General features: G+C 36.9%; 1 long non-coding RNA gene across 1 annotated transcript; it reads left to right on the top strand.

Moving 5' to 3' along the window:
* Nucleotides 1-133: 133 nt before the first annotated feature.
* LOC120540312 lies at nt 134-12985 on the top strand. The gene is made up of 2 exons (XR_005635790.1): nt 134-314; nt 12450-12985. It is a non-coding gene; the product is annotated as an uncharacterized LOC120540312 (long non-coding RNA).
* The last annotated feature ends 11361 nt before the right edge of the window (nt 12986-24346 follow it).

The following is a 24346-nucleotide window of genomic DNA, read 5'->3' as shown; positions in this document are numbered from 1 at the left end:
ATATACAATTCGAAGTGAAATTGGCAGCACATTAACTTGGATGCGGTAAGGATTTTTGCGAAAAGTATAAGGCTGCTGTAGCAAAATTATTATTATTATTGTTTTTTCATTTGACAGCGAGTGGCGCCCAGAATATTCACGGATAGGCATTTCCGAGGCTTGACGGAGCCCATCTGCAATAAGACCATCTGACACACCCGGGAAAAACTATCGATAGATGATAGAAGTAATGCAAGGAATTCTGGTCGTCTAATTCATCACAAATTATAGTCGATGAAACCGGGCAAAGTTTGGTTTTGCGATGCAATCTAATAGTATGTATTTACATTTTTTAATGATTGACCTTTTTTAAGCATACTGACGTGTGACGCGTGTCTTTGCAAGCGGACCCATGGGGAAGCGGACTGCTGTTGTTGTGCGCACATGAGGAGCATGCGCAGTCTCCGACAATCGCTGAACTTTGAATAGATAGGTTCAACGATTGTTCAGATCAATTAAACCTACTCTAGAAGTAACAACTGTGCATTAAGGGACTAGTTGTTTTTTTTTTTCTTTTCAGATTGCGGATGGCATTATTGTAATGGGAATGTTCGCCCCGATCCAATAGCCGATTTTTGCTGAATTGTAATTAATCTTCTTTTGGGTGGCAAGATGGTCTGGGCCGCGATCTGAGACCTTCAGGAGACTGGTTTCTAAGATGTGCACTGACAAAGGCAGGTTAAATTAAAATTAAAAAAAGATGTACATTGGTTGCACATGATAGCATTATTTCAATCAAAGTTAATTAAAATTCTGCTTAATACTGTACACTTAATCAATCCGTACAGCAACAACGTAATACGGTATTTTATGTGAAATGAATGAACATTTTTCATGTTCTGTTAAATTAACTACAGTATATTATGTTAAACCAGCAATACTCATGTCAATACAACATTTTTTTACCCTTTTTATTTAAAAAAATACATCACAGAGTTATTAAGCTATTTAGTTTGTCTGTTATACTTGATTCGTTATCATTTTTACAAATTTGTTATAAAGATCATGGAAATGATTTGTGCATGAAAGTGTATTTTGAATGTAAGTAAAATACATTAACTATAGTATTGATATACTATCAATATTTCAACACAGGTAGTTATAAATATAGGACGCTTGTATATTTATTTTAGGCTTAATAATTAAAGTATCTATCTATCTATCTATCTACATTGTATTGGAAGCAATGAAGAAGATGCTTTTGTAGTGTATGCTGGGCAGCAAATTTGCCAGCGTATCACAAAAAAAGGGTCATAAATTAGTTTCCAGTATCACACACAAAACCCATGACATACACATATGGAAAAAATGAATTTACTGAAAGTCTTTAACTTTCTTTCCAACTGTACAAAGGTATGGAGATGTCTTGGGGCACAATGTAACAAAGGGGGCGGGTCTTTATGCAAATATAGGAAAGTCAAGTAAATCTAGTTTAACTGTTTATTTCTACATGATTTGTGTTAATATGACATTAAAAAGCATTATGTCAAGGTAACTCGAAAAAGCTATGTAATATCAACAAAGATGACTACTGTAAATAAAGTGAACAGCGTCATTAGATCATTTTCGTTGAGTGTGTCTGGATTTTGCATGTGCTCTTTGTGTGCACGTAGGTTATCTCCGATTTATCTCTCTCATCCTAAATAAGCGCATATTTGCTTGATTAGTGAAACTAACGTGTGCATAGCTACACTCGGGTTCATACTAATGAAATATGTGGGTCTAAAATTAAATGCAACCTCTTTCCGTGCCTGTTTTAGCTTAATAGCGTGTAAAGGACTATTTGCCCTTGCTGCACTAAATGGACTTCCGTTTGCGACTACACAGGCTTGCCATTTTTATAGACACACCTGCCACTGGCTCTAAAGCTGCTCGTTTGCATGATGGAATGCGGTATTACAATACTAGAACAAATGGACTGCACAGTCCTCAAATAAAAGAAGTGAAGTCCAGCAATATAATGATAAAGTTTAATATTAAGTATGAACATATATGCACCAAGTCCTGGGGGAGAAGAGACTGTCACAGACAATGAAATTGTGCTTTATCAAGCAATGATTCAACAAAGAACCACGCAACCCAGTAAAGAACCATCTGTAAAACTGTAAATTTCCCCCTAGGGATAAAGAAAGTTCTATCTGCCTCTTTAAACTGCCATTAAAGAACCATTATTTTAAAGAATGAGGACTGTAATTGTTACATCAGGCCGTGACAATTATATATAAAAAGATGTCCCTGGAATTAGCTTGAAGGTGTATCTTTGACTGTTATATTTATTAGTTGTTATTTTTCGAAGCCATTTATTGCAGATCAGGATCCAAACCGAATCTCAGCAGCTTCGGGGGTAAGGCGGTTAACATCTCTAAATCTAAAGTCCTCAACCAACCTAATAGAAAGAAAAAAAATCTGTTTTCGTACAGCGGAAAACGCAGCCAAGTGTACAAACGGATACTGTAAGCGGGGCTGGAATTCAGCCCTAACCACTGTATATGAAACATTATTACTATTGTTTTGTAAAAGTTTTTTTTATTAGAATCCCAATGTATAAATGAGAAATTTAGTAAAAGGAATATGTGAAGTTTACAAGGATTTTAAATTAGTATTGATGTCTTTGTGAAAGGAAACGGCTTTGGCGAAAATGCATTGCTTCATTTACAGGGTGGTCCAAATCTAATTATGCAGATCGAGATCGTCTGGATGACTGATTTATGCGGGAACGATTCCAGTTCGGCGCAAAGACGATTCTTCATGTCGTCAGTTCGCACACTTCTCGATGGTCCGGGATTTTTCAATGTAACAAACTTAAGTTATGGCGTTATGAAAATTGCATAATTAGATCTGGACCATCCTATATATTGCATAACGATTTTCAAGGTGTATTTTTTGTGATCAACTTTTTCTTAAAGACAAAATGACAGGATATAAACAATAAACAAACATGAACATTTTATGAGCATTATGTGCAAAATATTGTAAACGTTTCTGAAGAAAATGTACCTTAAATACCGGAGACGCACTATAATAATAAACCTTAACCTCAAGACGTGTGATTTCAGTATAAGTATGTAACGAGATTTTTGTATTGCAGTATAATACTGGGCTGAGAACAGGCGTTGTTGAAAAAATGTGTTAATAACATATCGAGATTAAATTTTAGAATAACGTTTTATTGAAACTAAAAAATTTGAAATCATTTTTGAGAAGACTTCCAAACCTGTCCCATGAAACGATCAATTTTTTATATAATTAACTGTAAACATTAATTCCAAGAGAAGACGAGTAAGTTAATGGTGTTAAATAATATTTTGACTAAAACCAGCCAAATAGTGAAACTAAGAACTGATTTGCAAAGACCCTGCAGCAAGAGTGTTGAGACTTTTTTTCCTTTGGTAAACGCAGTGCTGCTCGTTAATTTAAAAGCATCGCTGGTGTGTGTGATACACGTGCGGGTACAGGGCAGTGCGCCTAGAAACAAAGAAAAGCTCGCATTGAAAAACGAGTTGAAATTACCGTTAGGTTAATGGGCGGAGTTCGACATCGAAGTTCGGGCAGATAAGCCATAAAAATATAGTATTGTAATTGCATTTGTAGAGTGACAACCGTATTACATCCTATTCCAAGCCATTAATAAAATGTTCAGAATACAAAGTTATAATATAGCCTAAATAACGCTTACATAAACTCGTTTAAAACTTTTATGAAAAGGTACAGAAGTTCCATTAACGATGTTGAAATATCAGAAAACGTGGCGCACGATCCTTGTTGGGTTAGGCTCCAGCTTCCCCGCGTTCCTGCTGTGGATATGTGGGCTTTATTAAGTGGATGGATTGATTGAAAGCGAAAGCACTTTAAATTTTTAACTTACTTCATCAAACAGAGGTTTCTGTTTATCTCATATTTTGTCACGGTGGTGTTTGTGTAGTTTTACAAAGGTTTACTCAGACCATCCCTGCTTGGACAGGCTGCACGTTCACGACGCGGTGTGCGCGTTCGCTGGACGTTGCGATCAATTTAATACCAGAGGAGCTATCCGACGTGTAAAAGAGGAACATACCGTAAACAAGCTATACAAGTTGAAGTAACATTTCTCAAGATGAATTTGAAATAGTAAAGTAATCCGTAGCACAGAATATTTCTCTTAAGTTAGGTGACGTTAATTGTGTCCGTTGTATATATTTAATTTACATTAGCTGTGGCCTTAAAAAAAGGGGGTCAACCCTTGATATTTATTTTAGTAAGAGAGTGTATCCGTTAGGTGGTCAGGCCCTCAAACTCCGCCTTTTGGTTGTTTAAGAAGAGAAGCTACAGGTAGCTCTTTTTCATACACACGGGACCGGTCACCTGATGCACGAAAGGAAAAATTACAGAGCTGGTGCAAACTATCGTAACACACTATGAGCTGTTTCATCACGATAAGTAATAATTAGTAACAATACGTTATTTATATAGCGCGTTTTCCATGTTGATAGTCAATTTCGAATTCAGAACAAGTCAACCGACTTACCGTGTACGCGTGGCACTTGGTTCGTTATCTGCTTTTATCCACAGAGAGGATCTAGCATCCTGTCCAGGATTTATACCTGCCTTGCCTCTAAACAGGATCGGGGAGTTAGTGGATTCTTATGTATGATGAATGGTTCACATAATGGGCAAATTAGTTTACGTCATTCGTTCTTCAATCATATTTGTACTCGGTGGGTATTATCAGTTATTTTATATATGATGAACGAGATAATGATTCTCAGGCCGTGGGTTTTCCAATCCCTATTTATTTATTCACTGGACGAAGTTTACAGACACTTCTTCAGACGTCTTGTCCCCCCAACTCCACACCCTCGCCTTTTTATACTCTGTTCCTATACAAAATGAACGCGTTTGCAGCTTCCCATGCAGGGAGGAAAAAAAACCAGATCACATTCGAAATAACTCAATTGTTCGTATCAATACTGAATATTTTACTGTACTTTATAGGTGTGGAAGTGTTACTGTTAGAAGTACCACTATAATTATATATAAAGTATAATTATTTCGCGTACTTTCAAGTGCGTTTCCAGGTAGCCTGTAATTTTGAAGAGTACCTGCTGCTCTTACTCTGTTCCATGTATGTATCGCAATATGCGCCTTTTAAAAGGACAAATTGCACAAATTAACCGCAAAAATGACATGGACGTCAGACATTTAAAAGTCACTGGAAAGAGCCTTTTTTAATATATAAAAACTTTTCAGCCAAAAACGTGTAGTTCAAAACACATCAACTCATTTTTGGCTGTTAGCAAATTCCTTATACCCTGCTTTCACTGGAATAAAGTGCACATTTACAAATATAACATATAGAGGCAAACTAACACGCCATAAAATGCAAACATCATGCTCAAAATAAAATAACCCTGACATTTTTGCATAGCATTATAGATTTGTAGTATTCATTAGTAAATTTAATAGTATTTATAATTCTTTTGAATAAATTATTCACTTGTTACAGGTACTTATTTATGTTCTATAATAGTTTAATTAGTCTTTAGGTTCCCTTTTGAGGTGTTCCAATAATGTTTTCTTAAATCGTTTTCTACTGTTCTGTCTTTTACTGACTTTTAAATGCTTTTGCAAGATTTCTGAACTTTTAGAGGTTGAATTAGTAAATTTTTAATTTATGCTTTCCGTTCTGCTCGTTTTGCAGCGTTGATTCCCTTTATAGTCCGCATGACTTTGATGACAGGAAAGAAATACAGGTTGGTCCAGATCTAATTATGCAGATCCAGATCGTCTGGATGACTTTGATTTATGCGGGGACGATTCCAGTTCGGCGCGAAGACTTCTCGATGGTCCGGGATTTTTTGGGTGATTTTCTATGTAATAAACTTAATAAGTTATAGCGTAATGAAAATTGCATAATTAGATCTGGACCACCCATTTTGGATAAAGATGAACCTGTAAAAGAAAATATAAGCCAAGAGTAGACATTAAAGTGTTCATCGAGAATTAATTTTTGTAAAACTTTAAACTGCACCGTAGTATCAGTGTTGTTACTGGACGGGAATAATTCGGAATGAAATTCTGCTACTTCTAGAATTTTATTTTAATCGTCTCCTCACTTTTCATACTGTTATTTTCCCTATCACCGAAGGGTCTTGCACTTTGGTTGTAAGATTAGCAGCGCATTTTCTTTCAAGTAAAAGTCCACGGAGGATGCGTAAAAAATAACTTTTAAGAAGCAAGTTAATTCAAAGAACGTCGAAATCTGCGGAGTTTTGGTTAGCCAGTTTAATATATGGGCGTGGTTAACTGTTCGGTTTATATAGAACCTTTCAGTATGGAATGGACGTTAACAGTGTGCATCTTCCTCTTACATAAACGAAACAACGAAAGAGGGCGTGACTGCAGTATAATACAATTACCACTATCCCGGACTAATTACTAATCACTCTCTCGCTGTTCATCGATGGATGGACGCTGAAAATTCTGAAAACCGCAGAAAGATGACACGGTGTCTGAACAATGCAACTGTCCGGCATGCTGGGCAAAAACAGTTAGGACAACTGGCTACCAGCTCCTAAAGGTAAAGTGGGAAGTCACACATCCAAGTGTATAAACTCGCAAAGGTAATCTATGAGCCAACGATTTAAGAAGACATGTGAATGGAGCGCGCATACCACACGCTTATCAGGCAAACTGTAGAGATTCGGACCTGTTAGGAAGCGGGTATTCGAAAATCGGCAGTGGGCGGAGCCAGGCGTACTAGAGCAGCATAAAAACAGCAGCGCGCAAACCGACACACTACCAAACGAAGAAACTTATCTAATACTTTGTAGTGCTATCATCTAGTCGTTTGTAAAGAAGAGGTATTTATTAAGACATTGGTGACGTATTTAAATGATACAGGGAAAAAAAAGAGTTATTGAGAGAAATAAGATAAAATAATGTAGAATTCATGGGTCGTTTTGCTCAGTGGATGAGTGGCAGCAATATATCACGGGAGTGATTTATGCCTGCCATACGACTGGATAGTTACACAAAACAATTAAAGGAAAAGAACACCAAAACAAGTAATAGTACCACATAATGTGATCCAATACAAAAAACACTAACACCACCAGGCAATTGTATCTAGCAACATAATCGCGTTTTATTCTTGCCCATAAAGGGTTCAAGGAGTTTTTCGCCGTGTGGTGAAGGTCCGAGTACATAAGCGTTTATGGGCGTTTCAGTATGGACAGGAATCCTTTGAAAACGAATAACGACGAAAACACTAGTGTGGACATAACTGTATACCATTTTAGGTTAAAACTGTGTTTTTAAATGAAAAGCATAAAAACTCAACAGTCATCAGATCATAGTAAATTCTTCCAAGGAGCCACTGATGGTTACCCGGGGTCACTTTAACACGCGTTTACAGTTTTAAGTCTTTAGAACCTTTTCATTAAATGAAAAATACAATGTTTAGCTATATATTAAAATGCTTTATTATAATAATCTGGCAGCAATCAAAGTACATTCTAGAACAAAACATTTGTAAAACTCAATAGCAAAGCATGCTGTAATGACCAACTCTACAGTCTAATAAAAAAGACACTTGCACCAAGGTGAAGGTTCAAAAGACGTTTTAACTATTTATTCAAATGTAACAGACAAGATGAAAAATAATACAGTAACAAATTTCTTGTTAAATCGAGGTATTGTACTCGATTACCCCCATTGTTATTGCCCAAGAGGGACGCCCTACTTGTTCGGTGTCGTTGTCCCACAACACAATGTAAACGCTACGATACCGTAATGCTTTCCAAATTGAAGCTATACCCGTATCAGAGCTCAGGAACCCGCTAAATAGACTCATCAAGAGCTACGCACTAAACAAATATCGTAATAAAGTACTTGATTCATGTTGAGTGTTTCAAGCCCATAACGCTAACTCAACAAATAACTACCCTAAACTCCATCGCTTCCTTCACACAAATAAACAATCACTTCCTGCTGGCGAGCCTCCGTTTTTATACCTCTTCGGGAAGAAACGCCCCCTGCGACTTCCATCTGCCTTCTTTGCATCTCGAGCCGGCCCCTTGCTGGCTATGTGACGGTGATTGGTCCGTTTCTGTTTACATGTCGGCTGCCTCGTTTGACATATTTAAATAAAGCAGATGCACTCCTGGGATTGTTTTGTAGTTCGGCCGGTAACTATCGCCGTAAAATTTAATCTTTCTATAGAGTCGTTACAATACAAACATATTGTAGCGACGGACGGCACTGATGTCCCGGTAGGCTCTGCGGCGCTGCACCTAAAATTAAACTGTCCATTATGATATATTTCATGTTGGATTTCGAATACTGTAGTTTGTTTAATGTTGGGTTATAGCTTTTGGCAATGGGAGTGTTTTATTCAAGTTTAAAGGGGAGGAGGGGGTTCATGGGGTTGGAGTTTGCCTACCACCACTAGCCTGGGGTATGAGTCCGGGTATCGGGACTAAAGAGATAGGTTTAAGTGTTGGCTGGGATTGGCTCCAGCAGACCCCTGTGACCCTGTGTTTGAATTCAGCGGGTTGGAAAATGGATGGATGAATATTGCTGTTTTGTAAGTGTTACTTGAATGTACAATTATTACAATTATTATTACTGTACTATTATTAAAATTAAAGTGTTTCCTTTATAAATTGAGTATGTATTTGTCACGATATATACATACGTAAATACTGTATGCGCATACTTTCGGTTTACTTCCCTGTGTTTTCTTGTCTCACTGTTATGGGAAAAGATGATACGAAGCAGCCTAGTTTTCTTGTCTAACTGTAATATTGTGAGATCGGCTGCATTATAAGCAAATTCACGTCGTTAAACTCGTGTTATTAATTCTATTGCGGATTGCACTCCTCCTCAACAGATTATGAGTTCATATTAAGCGTTGCTTAAAGGCAGTCAATTAAATTATTTACAATCTGCATTTTTTCACTAACGCCGCCGGCCACAGGATTTGTCGCATAATTGAAAGCAACTTGCATTTTACACATTTTTGTAGCTTCAAACTTTACAAAACTTGGTTTAGATTCATGCAGGTAAGCAGCAGCAACATAACAAGCGCAGTGGAAAGCATGCCTGCTACACTGGAAAATGTTTTTCTTCTGTGAAGGGTGAGCAATCAGCGAATGAGCCGTTGTAATGTGCAGAGTCCTGTCGGGGAAGGGCCAAGAAAAAAGCACGAAACAATCCGAGAGCGACTAGAGTATCGTTTTCAGAAAACCGCGTTTATGTCCATTCACACCAAAGCTGACACTACGTTTTCCGAAGTGCATGGCGCTGGAGAGCATTAAAAAAAATTCGTTTTCAGGTTTTGAGAACAACGTGCTAGTGTGGATGAAAAGCGAAAACGCAGATAAAATGTATCCGTTTGTAAATGAAAATGCATTGCTATAGACAGGGACAAAAATCTCTTAGATTAAATATTGAGATTAAGCCATGCCAGAGGCATTTCTTCGGCCCCCACAGGAAAAAAAAAAACCCGATTCTAGTCAGTAGTTTCAAATATACAGAGTCAGTATCAATCCAGAAAATAAAATAGCTCTACACAAAAGCAGCATCAGTGCCCAGTTACTCTATGCTGCATCAGTATTAGGGATATGCTTCCAAATCACTTGTCTGGCAGATTCAGTTCTTCCAAAAACGTCTTAAGAATGGCAATAAAAAAAAATCACCATGGTATGCAACTAACGACTAGATCATCCAACAACCATTAAGAAAATCTCATCACAGAAAACGACACCTCCTGAGTTAGAGTCAGTTGCCAAAAACTGAAGGAAAAACAAAAGCCCTTTCCTAGGACCGTTAACCGCTGCTTGTGTCTGTGTCAGTCCTTCTCCACCACATCTGGAGTTGCTTTATGACTATGTTCTGTGTGGGTTTTGAACAACGTTGGCATAGCCTTGTACCCAGGGATGTCAGGATAGACTCCAGCTCCCCTGTGGTATAAGAATTTAATGTCTTGTAATATCCATATTAAGTTACAGTTGAGAGCAGGCATTATATCTTTATGAAGTTAAATGGGCTCAGTCTAGTTTCACTGAATTGTGATTTCCTGCCTTGTGCTCAATACTGATAGGATATGCTGCATTTCCCTGTGCAACTATAATGGAATAAAAAAGGATAAATGAATACACACACATGTACTATAATAGACTGGGTACTGTACATTTAATTTCACCTTGATGAAAAAGCAAAGAAATGTTTAAGTTGTTTAAATTGTGTAAACTTATTAAAATTTCCAAATTTTCTGAAATTGAAGGTATTCCACCCATCCATTATCCAACCTGCTATATCCTAACTACAGGGTCACAGGGGTCTACTGGATCCAATCCCACCCAACACAGGGCACAAGGCAGGGGTAGGGCGCCAGCCCGCCGCTGGAAATTGAAGGAAGTTTAGTTTAAATAAACAATTGTATTTGTGTGTGTTGGGGCTTGAACCTATCTTAGCAGCATGGTTAAAAAAAATCCTGAAATCAACCCTGGATAGAGAACCCATTCATGCACACAACCCATATTAGGTGGATTTAAAGTGACCAGTTAATCTAACATTTACACATTTGGTTTGAAGAATGACAGCAAGAGTATATGGAGATAAAACCCCACAGACACTTAGAGAATTAGCAGATTCAATCTAAGCAGCACCTGGTCTTCTATGGTTTCCGGCACACCGTCATGATGGAGATGGATCTTAGCTTTGATATTCCCAACTTGTCAGTGAGTTCCCTCTGGACTTATTGCCAACTATTGCTAAAACCTGAATATAAACAGGTAGAGCCAAATTTCCGGCAGTCTGTCTTGCTAATTGCCAAGGTCAACTCAGCAAATAGTTTTAAGAGAATGGCTCTTGAAAGCCTAAATTGGCTCATAAACTAGTCATCGTCATGAGCAAAAGCAAAAATAAATCAATCAGAACAGTCCCTAAAAGCTTGTTCCCTTTGTATATGACCAGCAGTGCCAAATAAGCCACACGTTGTGTCAAACCATTAGATTATGAATAGGCTGTAGGACATTATAGGTACAGTTTTCAGTACACAGAAAGTAAATCATGTCCGTGTTTTTATTAAGCTTTGGTTTCTAATCCTTAGAAGTGACAACAGGTAGCTGACAAACTGATGAAGAAAATAAAAAATTTTGTTCAGTGGAATTACACAGCTTTGGACCCTCTTAAAAGGGAACTAAAGTTAATACATCTTATTAATCACTTTTGAGATTTTACTTTTTTTGTTTTTTATTTTGCCTTATACAATTTCTCGTATTAGGACTTTATTAGTTTTCGCATACCCCTTGGGGTCAGAGCGCAGGATCAGCCATTGTATAGCGCCCCTGGAGCAATTACAGGTTAAGGGCCTTGCTCAAGGGCCCAGCAGAGTAGGATCTCTTTTGGCAGTGACAGGGATTCGAACCAGAAACCTTCTGGATACCAGCACAGATCCTTAGCCTCAGAGCTACCATTCTGCCCTAATATGTCTGTCATGTCAACGCACATTATAATAGCTACTCAGTAATATGCATTATTTTACACACAAGTCATCAAGTAGCTGACTTGGCTTCATTTCCCAGTTTCCCTGAAATGTTGCATATAGAGGTGGGTCAGAGTTCCAGTAAACATACACACACTTTCTCGTCAAGTTTTCTTTTATAAATCCTGACATTTGTGTGGGAAGCTGCATATACACATTTCAAGCCTCTTTTTGTGCGTACGCAAGTTTAATAAATCCAACCCCTGCTCATTAGATTTGAACCCAAGATAAAATGTTTGTGCTGTAGCAATACTTTGCCAAAATGTCACTTTACAATTATATTTTGGAACAAACTAAATCAAAAGAGCAGCAGCACAGGGCCATAGTGGCTGTCATTTATAACATTGTGCTAGGACTACAGATAGATAGATAGATAGATACTTTATTAATCCCAAGGGGAAATTCACATAATCCAGCAGCAGTATACTGATACAAAAACCAATATTAAATTAAAGAGTAATAAAAATGCATGTAAAAAAAGACAATAACTTTGAATAATGTTAGCGTTTACTCCCCTGGGTGGAATTGAAGAGTCCCATAGTGTGGGGGAGGAACGATCTCCTCAGTCTGTAGGTTTATCTATTAACGTACCTTTTGTGTTAAACAAAGTCATCTCCTACAGTCCATCACACTAGTAGGATGATTAACACTGAAACTAAAGAGCCAGTTCTTTGCCCTTGAATGTCATCCTTTTTTAAGTAGGATGGCCCCTACCTCTGTGCAGACCTGAAGAAAGATGTGTGTTCAGAAAAAGAAAATGTTATTAAAAACAATGTATGGTTTGTTTGAATATCTCAAATGTATTTCAGTTGTACTTTGTTGACTGGAAAAAGAAAAAAAAAAACCTTCAATTTATACATTTTTTTGTGTTTTACAATTGCAGAATTACTTGCAACTGGAAAGCAAACCAGCCCACCTGGAGAACATGAAATGGAATTTTGTGATTTTATGGCTGTGAAAACATTTGCTGTCAAATTAGAATACAAAATAAAAATTAACCATATTTCATCTTGGGTGAAGTTTTCAATTAACAATAATCCTCCCCAAACCAAAGAAGTTATACATGTATAATATTGTGGACAGTGTTACCAGAGGAAGAGGAAATAGGGAGTATTGCCACTTCAGCAACTGAGCTAAACTGAGTGAGGCATGGACTCAGCATAAACAGTTGTTATGCATTTATGGAGGGGAACTAAGAAAGAAACTGGACTCTTTAAACAAGTCTGATTACTATGAATCACTAAAGCAGATGACTGGCAGTCTTTTTGCACTGCTATAGAGTGTTATGTATTCTTGTATACTGTATTGTTTGGTACATTTTATATTGTACAACTTAACATGTTCTTTTTGATATGTGATAAAAATAAGAACTTTGATATATTGTTTACATATGGCAAATAAAACTTACATGAACAGGTAGATATCAAGTTCAATTTTCTCTTCCTTTATTTCCTAAAAAAATTAGAACACATAAAGCAGTATACTATAAATGAAACATAAAGATTATTTTGTCCATTTAGTTCAGGCCCAGATCTAACTTTGTAGCATCATCAATTGCAAGGCAGGAAACAGACCTTCAAACTGAGGTAGCCCATTCACGCGCAGATACACAATATGAGTGACGTAAATAAATACAAAATAGACAATGTGTACCTTCATCCATATTGACAGGGCTTGAGATTTGAGCCTGATCTTGGCAGACAATGGTGGTAACCACTGCGTCAATCTTATGCCCTATTATGCTGACTTTAACAATGTCATGAAGTTATGTGTTTACCTTCAGTATATGAGAAGTTAACAAAAGACAGCGTTGAGTTCCACACTGGAAAGCACTATAGTGTCAAAGTGTTGCTCACATTGGCCCATGAGTGCAGTGTCATCTTCATGTCTATTTGAAAGATGATTTAATAAACTCTTTCAAATGGAAATGACCAAATAGCGAGAGCTGCGCCGCTCAGCTCCATCATAACGTTCTTCCAGCCTCCCCTTTCTCTTTCTTTTTTATTATCATTGACAAGACAGGTCAGATGTCCAACTTCAATTTAATTGGGATAGATTTAATCAATACAGACATAGTATTTTAATACTGTAAAAGATCTGCAATAATATAATAATATAAATAACTATTATCACATGCGGCTTGACGGCGTTCAACCAGGCGCAGGCGCACTGAATCTGCAGGCCCGCCATAATAATGCTGCAGCCATGAGCATTGCAAGAGTTAATGATTACGTTTGTCTGTTCGGAGAAGATGATGTAAACCCCATCATCATGTGACATTTTAATAAATAATAGAACAGCGGGCCACAGACACAGTGTCTCCAAGCTGCAGGGTCGCAACGATGTGTCGCCTCCCAACTAACGGGAGCGCGTGCGCGTGCGCTGGGACTCGTCTTCTCGCGGCGCGCTTACGGCTTATCGGTGATCAGATGGCGAAGAGAAACGAGACCAAGGGAACTGTAACTTTTTGGGCCACATCTGGGGTGTTGTTCAGTCTGGTCCGCGGCGTGGGCTCTGTCTGTGCGACTCTCCACGTCGCAGCAACCGCCACGCTGCTTGTACTCGGCAAGAGATACCTGAAAGCGCGCACGCGATCCCCTTCGGGAGAAAAACTGGACAGGTGAGTTTAAAAGGCAAAACTGATCCAGGCATGCTTTTGACAGCGATTCCCTTTATTGGTGAGGGTAGTGCAATTAGCACTTCCTAAGGAGTGTGGCAATAGTGTTTAGCTGCCTATGAAAACGTAAGGCGCAACAGGTGTCCGAAATGATGTGCGACTGGCCAGCATTTAATTCATTTTCAGAAAATAAATGGAGACGGTGGACATAGTTCAACCTGGGCATTGTAGTTTTAAACGATCATCTGTTGATTTCCTAGCCTTCTTTTACAGTCCAGGATCACAAAAGAAATGAATACTGGGCGAAAGGTGGACGGAATGATAGTCGCTTGCAAGGCATGTTCTCACACATCCACTTTTGGAGAGGTGAGGAAACAAGAATATCCGGTTGAAAAGGTATAGGCATAGGTAAACCACATATTGCAAGAGATGAAACATGTTCAGCATTATATATTGCGGATTCATTTGCTTGCATGTCATTGATGGGTCATCCATTTATGTACAGTTGGATAGTACAGTAGATGTTGGGGAGCCTATCAGAGCACCTAGTGCCAGACTTCACTCCTGTATACTTTTTGACTCATTTTCATATACCCATTTATTCATCTTCTGAACTCACTTAATACAAGTTTAGGTCGGCAGGGTTCTGGAAACTGTTGGGAAACCCTGGACACAATAACCAATCATGGTTAGTATGCCATAACCATAATAAAAGGAATAATTAAAAGTTGCTAATAATTGCTACAGCAAACCCTCCCAAACCATTGCCTTCTGAAGTGCAAATAGAATAATGAAACCTGTTTTATTTGGCAAGTGCAATGTAAACTGAAATATTCAAAATTAACAGATTTAGTTGTCTTTTTAAAATTTTGATAAAAGCTGTGCAATGCTTTCACAATATCTTCTCCAAAATACCTGCAGTTCATGATTCCTACTTCTGCTCCTCAAGCACTACTCTTTGATTTTGTTACATGATTTTAAAAGAATCTTTTCTTAAAGCCATCTTTTTCCTTAACCATAGTCTAGAAAATCAAAATCACATTAGTTAGAAAGACGATTACAAAATTATCACACAATGGTAAATGTGATATGTCTGTTTCAAATACAATTGCCAATAATCTTAACACATTTTAAAAAGTCTCTTCATAAAAACATTTCAACACCTTTTACACTGTATAAATTTATACGACCCTGCCCTGCATAAGAGGTTTTGGAAGATAGATGGATGCATGGATGGAAAGTAGTCTAATAAAAAAAAAATGGTCTTGCTCTCAGCGAAGGTCATTGGGAGTGAGTATGTTAGGAACCAGCTCTGTCAGGAAGAGTCACCAGTTCTGAGCAGGGAACACTCCTTACACACCTACACAATGGAGTAATATAGCGTGGTAGCCTTATTAGTCACGGGATGTGGGAGGAAAAGTGGAATAATACACAAGCAGTTAATGCTAGGTCTCCTGGAACCATGTGGTAGCAGCACCGACCACTATGCCAACAAGCCGTCTGATGATGTGAATGTGATTTCTTTCACCCTGCAATAGGCTGGTGCCCCTGACCCGACGCTTGCTGGGATATCCTCCAGCTTCCCAGCAATCCTGCTGTACATAAGTGGGTTCAGAGAATGGATGGATGATTCTCTCAGTGTGAGACAGGAATATTAGGGGAATACTTTTAAGAATAATTTAATTTGTATTCTATTTCAAATGTCTGACTTAATACAGTAGTAATACAGTAATGCTTGCTTGCTAAAAAATTCTTACATAAAGTGACCAGAAGCATCATCATTGCTTTAGCATAAAATAATTGTATAGTAGCTTCCAAAAAGATTACATTTTAACCTTTATTTTAAAATAATATTAAGTGTAATGAACTTTCCCTGGGAGATGCCTAAACAGAGTAAAACATCCCACACTCAATGAAAGACAATATTTACAAGTCTATATTTCTAAACAATGCAAGATGAACATAATGGTAAGAAGATGGGTGGGTGGATGGATAGTCATTTTTATGAACTTTCTGTTTAATTCAAAACTAGACTGTGTGATGATCAGCCATTTTAAACTATTAAAATCACACATCTATAGAAAATAGACATTTCAATCAGTAAATCAATTTTCAATAACATATTTAAGTGTGTGCATCATCAGATGATTTTTTTTCCCCCATCTATTCATCCACTAACTTTCCACACCTGCTTATCCAGAGCAGGTCTGCAGGGAAGCTGGAGTCTATCTCAACAAGCATAAGGAGCAAGGCAAGAACAATCCCTGGACAAGATACTAGTCCATCGAAGAGTAAACACACACACACACACACACACACACACACACACACAAACTAGTGCTAATTCAACATCGCCAATCCATCTATCCTGTACGTCTTTGGACTGTGGGTGGTAATCAACACACCCAGGAAATCTACGCAGGCAGAGGTAGAACATGCAGACTCCACAAAGGGAGGATGACAGGACATGAACCCTGGCCTCCGTGTTATGAAGAAGCACAGCTACCACTGCACAGCCTATGAATATTAATAAATGATATTTTTTTAAGAATTTGTTTACTATGATAATCATGAGTGATCAATACTATATTATACAAAATATAAGCGTAGATTAAAAACTAGAATAAGAGTAAGTGCAATTTATTTGGCACTAAACATAGGTTTAGAGGGGGATTATTGTGACGTGTAAAGAGATACTTGCATATCTTTTTTGTATTATTGTTTCTACACTATCCTTTTCCTGTTCTGTCAGCTGTATATCTTCTGTCCAAGATTCATCCCCATATTTCTCCTCACCAATCTGTTTGCCTTTTTCTCCTCAGTTTCCTTTACATAGGGTGGTCCAGATCTAATTATGCAATTTTAATTACGCTATAACTTATCAAGTTTATTAAATAGAAAATCACCCGAAAAATCCCGGACCATTGAGAAGTGTGCGAATTGACGACAAGAAGAATCGTCTTCGTGCCCAACTGGAATCGTCCTCGCATAAATCAAAGTCATCCAGATGATCTGGATCTGCATAATTAGATTTGGACCACCCTGTATTCATAGGTATAGCATTATGTGTTGCTTTTGAGTACAAGGCTGCATGCACGTTCTCCTTTTGTCTTCCATGAAGGAGCCACCTAGGGACTAAAAGAGGGCAATCTAGTGGTCTGAATCCCTACAGATTTTATTTTTTCTGTCCACCCTGGCCATTGGACCTTACTCTTATTCTATGTGAATTAATGTTGACTTATTTTATTTTCTTATTGTGTCTTTTATTTTTCTATTCTTTATTATGTAAAGCACTTTGAGCTACTGTTTGTATGAAAATGTGCTATATAAATAAATGTTGTTGTTGTTGTTATAAAAAGGAAATGGATCACCACTGTAAAGTGTCCACAAGAATGAGGCCAGTAGCCTGGATAAGAGAAGAGATTTAACATGTGTATTATTGCAAACACTAAATATGTTTCTGTGAAACACTTACCTTTCGTAATAACTTTCCAAGTAGTAAAAATTACTTTAGAAATACCCTTTCTGGAATAAGAAATATGAATTATGATGCAGCCCAGAAGAGAAAACTGTTCAACCATAATATAGCAAATGTGCACAGAAAGTTCTCTAGTAGACTATCTTAACAGTGCAGCAGTCATGGAGCTCCCTTTGGGCAATGACTGCAAACTTGATGATGGAATTGTGCTTTGTGATGACATACTGGCTGTCTGAGTTGAATGCGTGGAAATCAGGAAAGCCTCCATTCATAACTATTTAAATCATGAAGGTGGTCAACCACGTGAAATCCATGTGATGCGGAATAAAGTTTACTAGTCTAGACAAGCATACTTTTACTTAATAAACACTCTGCTGAAGTATCTGACTGAAGATACATTGAACTACAGTTGTATAGAATACAACCAAATATTGTTTCTGAAAGTTTAAGTATCTGAGGATTATTTGATAAAACTCCTAAAAGCTACTATGAAAGGCATTAATTTTTCTTTTTTCTCTGATACAGAAGCTAGATGGGCGAATTGAATGGCACACACTGTTATGAAAACTGCTATTCAGAGGCAACTGCAGTGATTTGCTCTGATCATGGAGAGTAAAATGTATACCCCAGCAAATGCATGGGTCAATGCAGCTTGTAAACCAAGAGAAGAGAGCATCCTGACCAGCTTCCCTGTTTTTGGGTATCACACTTGGTTCTTGGAGTGGTGAGCTGTCACTTCTTAACCAACTGGCATATTCAGTGGGAGCCAGATGTAAAGGTTGCCTTGACAGGCATGGTGCATGGTAGTTTTGGTGACAGTGTTCTCTTCATCGGCATTTTTAAAAATCATTATTTTAAATAAGATGGAGTTGTGTTTTACAGCATCCACTTTTAGTCATGATTTTTGTGGTTCTTATTACCAGTTAGTATTTATTTTCTTATCAGTTACATAAAAATTAAGTCAAATCATGTCATGGAACTGTTAATTTATAACAAAATGATGGTTAGTGTTGAATGTGTCATTTAATATATAACCTTTTATGCGCAATAGATGTATACTTTATTATGGACAGATGAATTTCTGGTTATAATTTTTGTATCGTGCTCGTGTTACGCCTAATCAGAAATGTTTGTCATATCTAAGGGCTAAGTAAACATGTATAATTGTAAACAAAATACTATATTATTCACTAGAGAACAAGACAATCCTGTCAAATTCTGTTTTTAGGTTTTCAAATTCAACAGCAATGCTTGCATGACTTTTGAATATATAACTTAATCATTTCTGCATTCAAATTTTATTTAAAGTTTATGGCCATATGATCAGAATACTCATTATTTTTAAATGACTATTGCATAATACAATGTTGGAAAATGAAGTCATAAATACACTCAAAATCATCCATTCATTTTCTAACTGGTTTGGAAATGTGGGTCTAGTGTCTAACCCTGTGATACTGGAGCTGGTCCTGGATGCAATGATAGCTCATCTTAGGGAATACAATCACACCATTCAGCTTACCTAGAAATTCTTTGGGAAGTGAGAGGAAATGTGAAATACCCAGAGAAAAGCATGTCTGCAAGATAAGATTATTCAAAGTTCATATAAGCAGTGCCTAGGCATGTAAATTGATAAAAAGATAAATGATCATCATACGAGTAGTTTCAGCCAGCTAAGACTTTCTTAGTACTTTTTGAGAAATTTTGTGCTGAAAACACAAGGAGAAAGGAAAGGGGCCAAGTGGATTCAAGCTTTTTCTACATTTGTAGTCTTTATTGTGTTACATAGCTTTGATATTTTTATGGAGAGCCTGACTGGCTCCATTGTTTCAATTTTACTGAACAATGTGGTACACTGTGCGTCTCCACTGACCATTTAAATTGAGAAAACACTTTTCGCTGTCATTGCTCTTCCTATGCATTAAGAGAACTGATCCATGATAGGGTTATTGGTCAAGCATAGCGCTATTCAAATGGTATACACATCTTATGGCATGCAATGGTGCGATTGGTAACAGCAGAATGGAAATCAGGAACCAAAAAATATATAATAAAGTGACTCCTGGCCATTGTTGTACAGGTTAAGATACTGGTGTTAGCCTTCACTGCTACTGTGGTATTCATATGTCAAGATAGATCTATGATCATTTGTAACTACAACTAAGCATTTAGATCATTTTCTTGCAACACTAACCTTATCAAAAAAATTGGATTGAGGATCACTTTAGATACCGAGAAGTTTGGAGATCAGGAATACACAATGTTCTTTTTTGTCTTTAAAAAGGCATAGCACTGATTACCCACTTAAACTAAGCAACATTTTCATCCCAAGGCACTTTATACATCAAGGGCTATTTTAAGGCATTTCTTTACTAGTTTAAAACAGGGGTCTAGGCAAAGGGACTTGTACAGTGTCAGAGTTGTGGACTGAATTTTGTGTTTCTTAAATCAGTATTTCAGCCAAATCAACCCCATGACTCTGAAAGAAAATTAAAAAGGCTTGATAATGGAGATCATATTAGTCTTCTGTGTTAATATGCCTTTAAGAAAGATTGCACATGCAGTAATACCGTTGGAATAAATTTTGTCCAGTTCACCATTAATAGTGTTATGGAGCAGCATTCCCAGCCTTTTGCGTGAATATGACTACTCTAGTTGGTACACTGGTGTGTGTGTGTGTGTTTTTAAAATATATTTACTTTTACACTTTTTGGTAAGTGGATGCTGGTGCTAAATGTATTTTTAGGTCTATAATTAACAGAATCCTTTCTTTACAGTCCTGCCATAAACATGGGGTTTAAGGCATAGTCACTGTAATCAGTTGCTGCACTTGACTGATAAAGTATTGCTGAAAAAACAGATGAATGCAATCACATCCATTAGACTAAGCCCTGCAAAAGAAAGGGAAGAGATCTAAGGAGACTTCATCAGTCATACTTATGGACAGTGCATCAACTGTATATGGACGAGATCTTGGGACTAGATTGTGGGTGCAATACTTTGTTACTGTGATAAACCTTTGAATGTAAATGGTTCAGAATTCAATTTGTACACGATTGTTTTTTTATTGGAAATGGTATGTTTTCCAGCTCTTTAGCTGTATGTTTTTTAAATATCTTCCTGAATATTTTAATATCTGTGCTGTTTTGATACAAACTTTTAAATGTGTTATTCCTAATACAAAATACTGATGTAATGAAATTGTACTGTACTAAAGATTTTAAATTATAACTATGGTAGTGGAGTATTAGCAGTGTAGTACAGATTTGTTTTATGTGCACAACCATAAAAGGAGAGCAGGTTTTCTAAACTGTAGCTCTGGGGGGGTCTGGTGTGGAGGTTTGGGGACACACCTTCTGAAAATAACATCATTTAACATTCTCAGTCCTGCTCAACCCAACAAGGGACCAGAGTCTATTCTGGCAACACCTATTGAAAAGCAGGAGACACCCAGGCACAAGGTCACTGCAGGGTCTACTGGCGCACATGCCCACATTCACATTCATATTGAAAGCCAATTTGGAACTTCCAGTTAACCTAACCAGTACAAAGTTGGGAATGTGGAAGGAAAATTGTGCGGAAATGTGGAGAACATGCAAATTCTCCACGAATAGTAATTTGAATTTAGGATGCTGGATCTGTGAGTTGTAGAGTGAATTACTGCTTGTAAGCTATTAAATTCCTCAAAGCCATAAACTCACTCCGGCAGTTGTGAAACTAAATAATAAGGAAGTACTCTGCAACAGAACCTTGATTTAAATGTTGGAAAGCCTATGCATGCAGATATAAGAATAGAAATACTGGTGAAAGTAATCATTCAAAAATGGTGAAAAGTTAATTTCATGTTGTATGAAATTTGTAAAATAAATTTTATTATCAATTACAATGTATCTAAAGGCAAAATATACAAAAATTCTTATGATAACTAAAGAAATTATAGTCTGCTTTAGACTTGAAATCTAATTAAAATTCTGTATTGTGTGCACTATGTAAAATAAATTTTAATAATAAAATGTATCTGTAATGAAATTACAAATGCTTCTTTGAAATGTGTATTAGAACTCTGTCCATCCTGCATTTTATTTTTGGTGATTTTATTTATACACTGCAAAAAGTGTTGCCCAAGGTTGGGTTGGCACCTGGGTAGGACTCAACAGAAGTCAGAAAGAGAGGAAACATATACTACTGCAGGTAAACATTGGCTGCCAGCTGGCAGATGGTGCCCTAGAAGTGTATAGACCTAAAGTAGTAGAAAGAAAGAGACAAGGGTGTCAAAAATAACTGCCAGAAAATTATTAGTGGTGTATGTATATGATTGGGGAAATCAAAAGGCTGTTCGGTCTAAACGTGCAGGGTTTGTTACCAATTAATTGAGGGTAGGCAACAACACAAACACCACCTGACTATCAGAATGTGTGTAAAACTTGAAGAAAGGGAGATCCAATTTACTAAGTTAGAAAAAATGTGGTTTGGAAGACTGGCTCAATTACAAATCACTTTGGTGCCACTATAAATAGGACTTCCTTACTCTAGAAGCAGTGCCCTGGTGTAGCCATTTAAATAATCCCAGAACTAGGTTTAAAGCATTCTATTACCTACGTTCTTATAAGTAATGGTTCCTAAATAGCTCTTAACTGGTTTGTGTGGTTCTTTGTAAATCCACTGATTGATAAAGAACTTTTTCATTCTGGGAAGAGTTCTTTGCATATGAAATTAGTTCTGTGGGCTTTCAAAAGGTTCCATATTTCCTCCACTTCTTTATAGTATTGTTCACAAAGTTCCATGATTCATGTAATTCCTTCAAATGTTTTTGATTTTTCTGCCCACATTTAGAACTGTAAATTAAATATTCAAATATCTTGTTAGGCCATTTTTGGACCATAGTTTTTTCTGCACAATGCAACAAAAGAAACCTACAGAGATTCCTCTGGTAACAGCTTTTTTTATTTAAGACTAATCAGAATCACTTCAACTGACATAGAATGTGATTGGTTAAATGTGGACACTGTTAAATTCCTAATAAACGGCGCTTTTACATACAATGGAAATACACTTTGAATTACTTTCTCAGATCATCATATATTTTTAATTTCAGCATTGATGAGAATAAATTTATTTTAAAAGCTCAAAAAATATGACAGCCATTTTCAAGCTTTACATCAACAATGGGTAAAATACAAGTTAGGGTGTGTAGACTTTTGATGTTTTATGTGTACCAATATGTTTGAAAGCTTATTTAACTACAGAATAATAACAGAAGGACAATTTTACTCTAGTCAGCTTTCCTTTCAAATGACCCTGAATTATATTGTTAGTACAGATTAGTAATTCTGTAAGGACTATTTTCCTACCTTCATGCTATATAAGAACTGAATTAAAAAAAAGTATTTAACATTTATTATAGTCTTGTTACTTATGCAAAATTCTTACCTTATTCTTATAATGAATTTTTGAACAGAAGACCACCTCAAAACCACAATTTTTTTATACAGAATTAACACTGCTGGATTTCATAGTTATATAATAGACTTGTGTAAAAAGAGTAATCATCCGCTTAGATACTGTAAATAGTTATACCACTGCAAGAACTTTACCTAAAATACTGCTTTTAATTAGTGATCCATTTCTTGAATAGTTATAAAATGATTTTGGCCCACTATCCCATAATGCATTCTCTGGCTATGTTCATTTTACGTTTATGTCTAGATGTAGACTTGACCACTCCAAAAATGTCTTTTCCTTCGGTTTTGTAGTCACCAACTTGCTTTACATGTTTCAGGATGACTGCTTTGCTGTCTTATCGATTATACGTTTGCTTCAGATAATGGACACATTAAATAGGATTAAAGTAGGAATCACATTTTCTTCAATAATGACAAAGCATCTTCCAAACCAAGATACTAGCACCATCACTCTTGACAATTAGTACTTCTCACAGAATGGGGTGTTCCATTTTTACCACACATAAAGGAATGCTTTCAGATCAAAACTCACCTGTCAGTAGAACAGTTTTTTCACTGTCAAGGATTGTTTGCCAAAAGGTGAACATCAGTGTTCTTCTTGGTGAGCAACAGCCTGGTTTTCTTTTATTCTATGATTCCGATATTCACAGTGTTTCTCACAAGCTGGAGTCACGAACACATTCTTTAGCCATGACAGGGCTGAACATCTTTGAAAATTGTTCTGGAATTTCTTTGCAGCTTCCTGGATGATTTTACTTTATGCTCCTGATATGTATTTGGGTCAATAGCAAGACACATTGTTGTCAAAAAAATTTCCTCTAATTAATTAATGTCTGTGTTTTGGTTGAGGCTCAGGAGCTGTAATCATGGCTCAATGATTTTTTTTCTAAGGAGATCATAAACCATTATTCTTTTAATTGGGCACTGATGTACTAATACAGATAGATTCTGAGGGGGAAACGTCGCAGCGATAATGATGGCCAGTGTGTTTAGATTTAGAGAACAGTTGCTCCATATCAGTTCTACTTGTTCAGAAAGTGGGCTCTAAATTGGACTGAAGAAACAACTGAATGACCACACCTACATGGAAAAACAAATCAGTTGCCCATCTTTTTTCTTTACCAAGCACACATATATTTCTTGTTCTTAAATGGATCTCTGATCAAAGTCAATATCAAAAATGTGTGATTCATAAAATCCAACACATTTTCACAGAACTATTA

Source organism: Polypterus senegalus, chromosome 12, assembly GCF_016835505.1.
Source record: "Polypterus senegalus isolate Bchr_013 chromosome 12, ASM1683550v1, whole genome shotgun sequence".
NCBI lineage: Eukaryota > Metazoa > Chordata > Cladistia > Polypteriformes > Polypteridae > Polypterus > Polypterus senegalus.
Note: the sequence above shows the minus strand (reverse complement) of the source record. Positions and strands in the feature narration are given on the sequence as shown.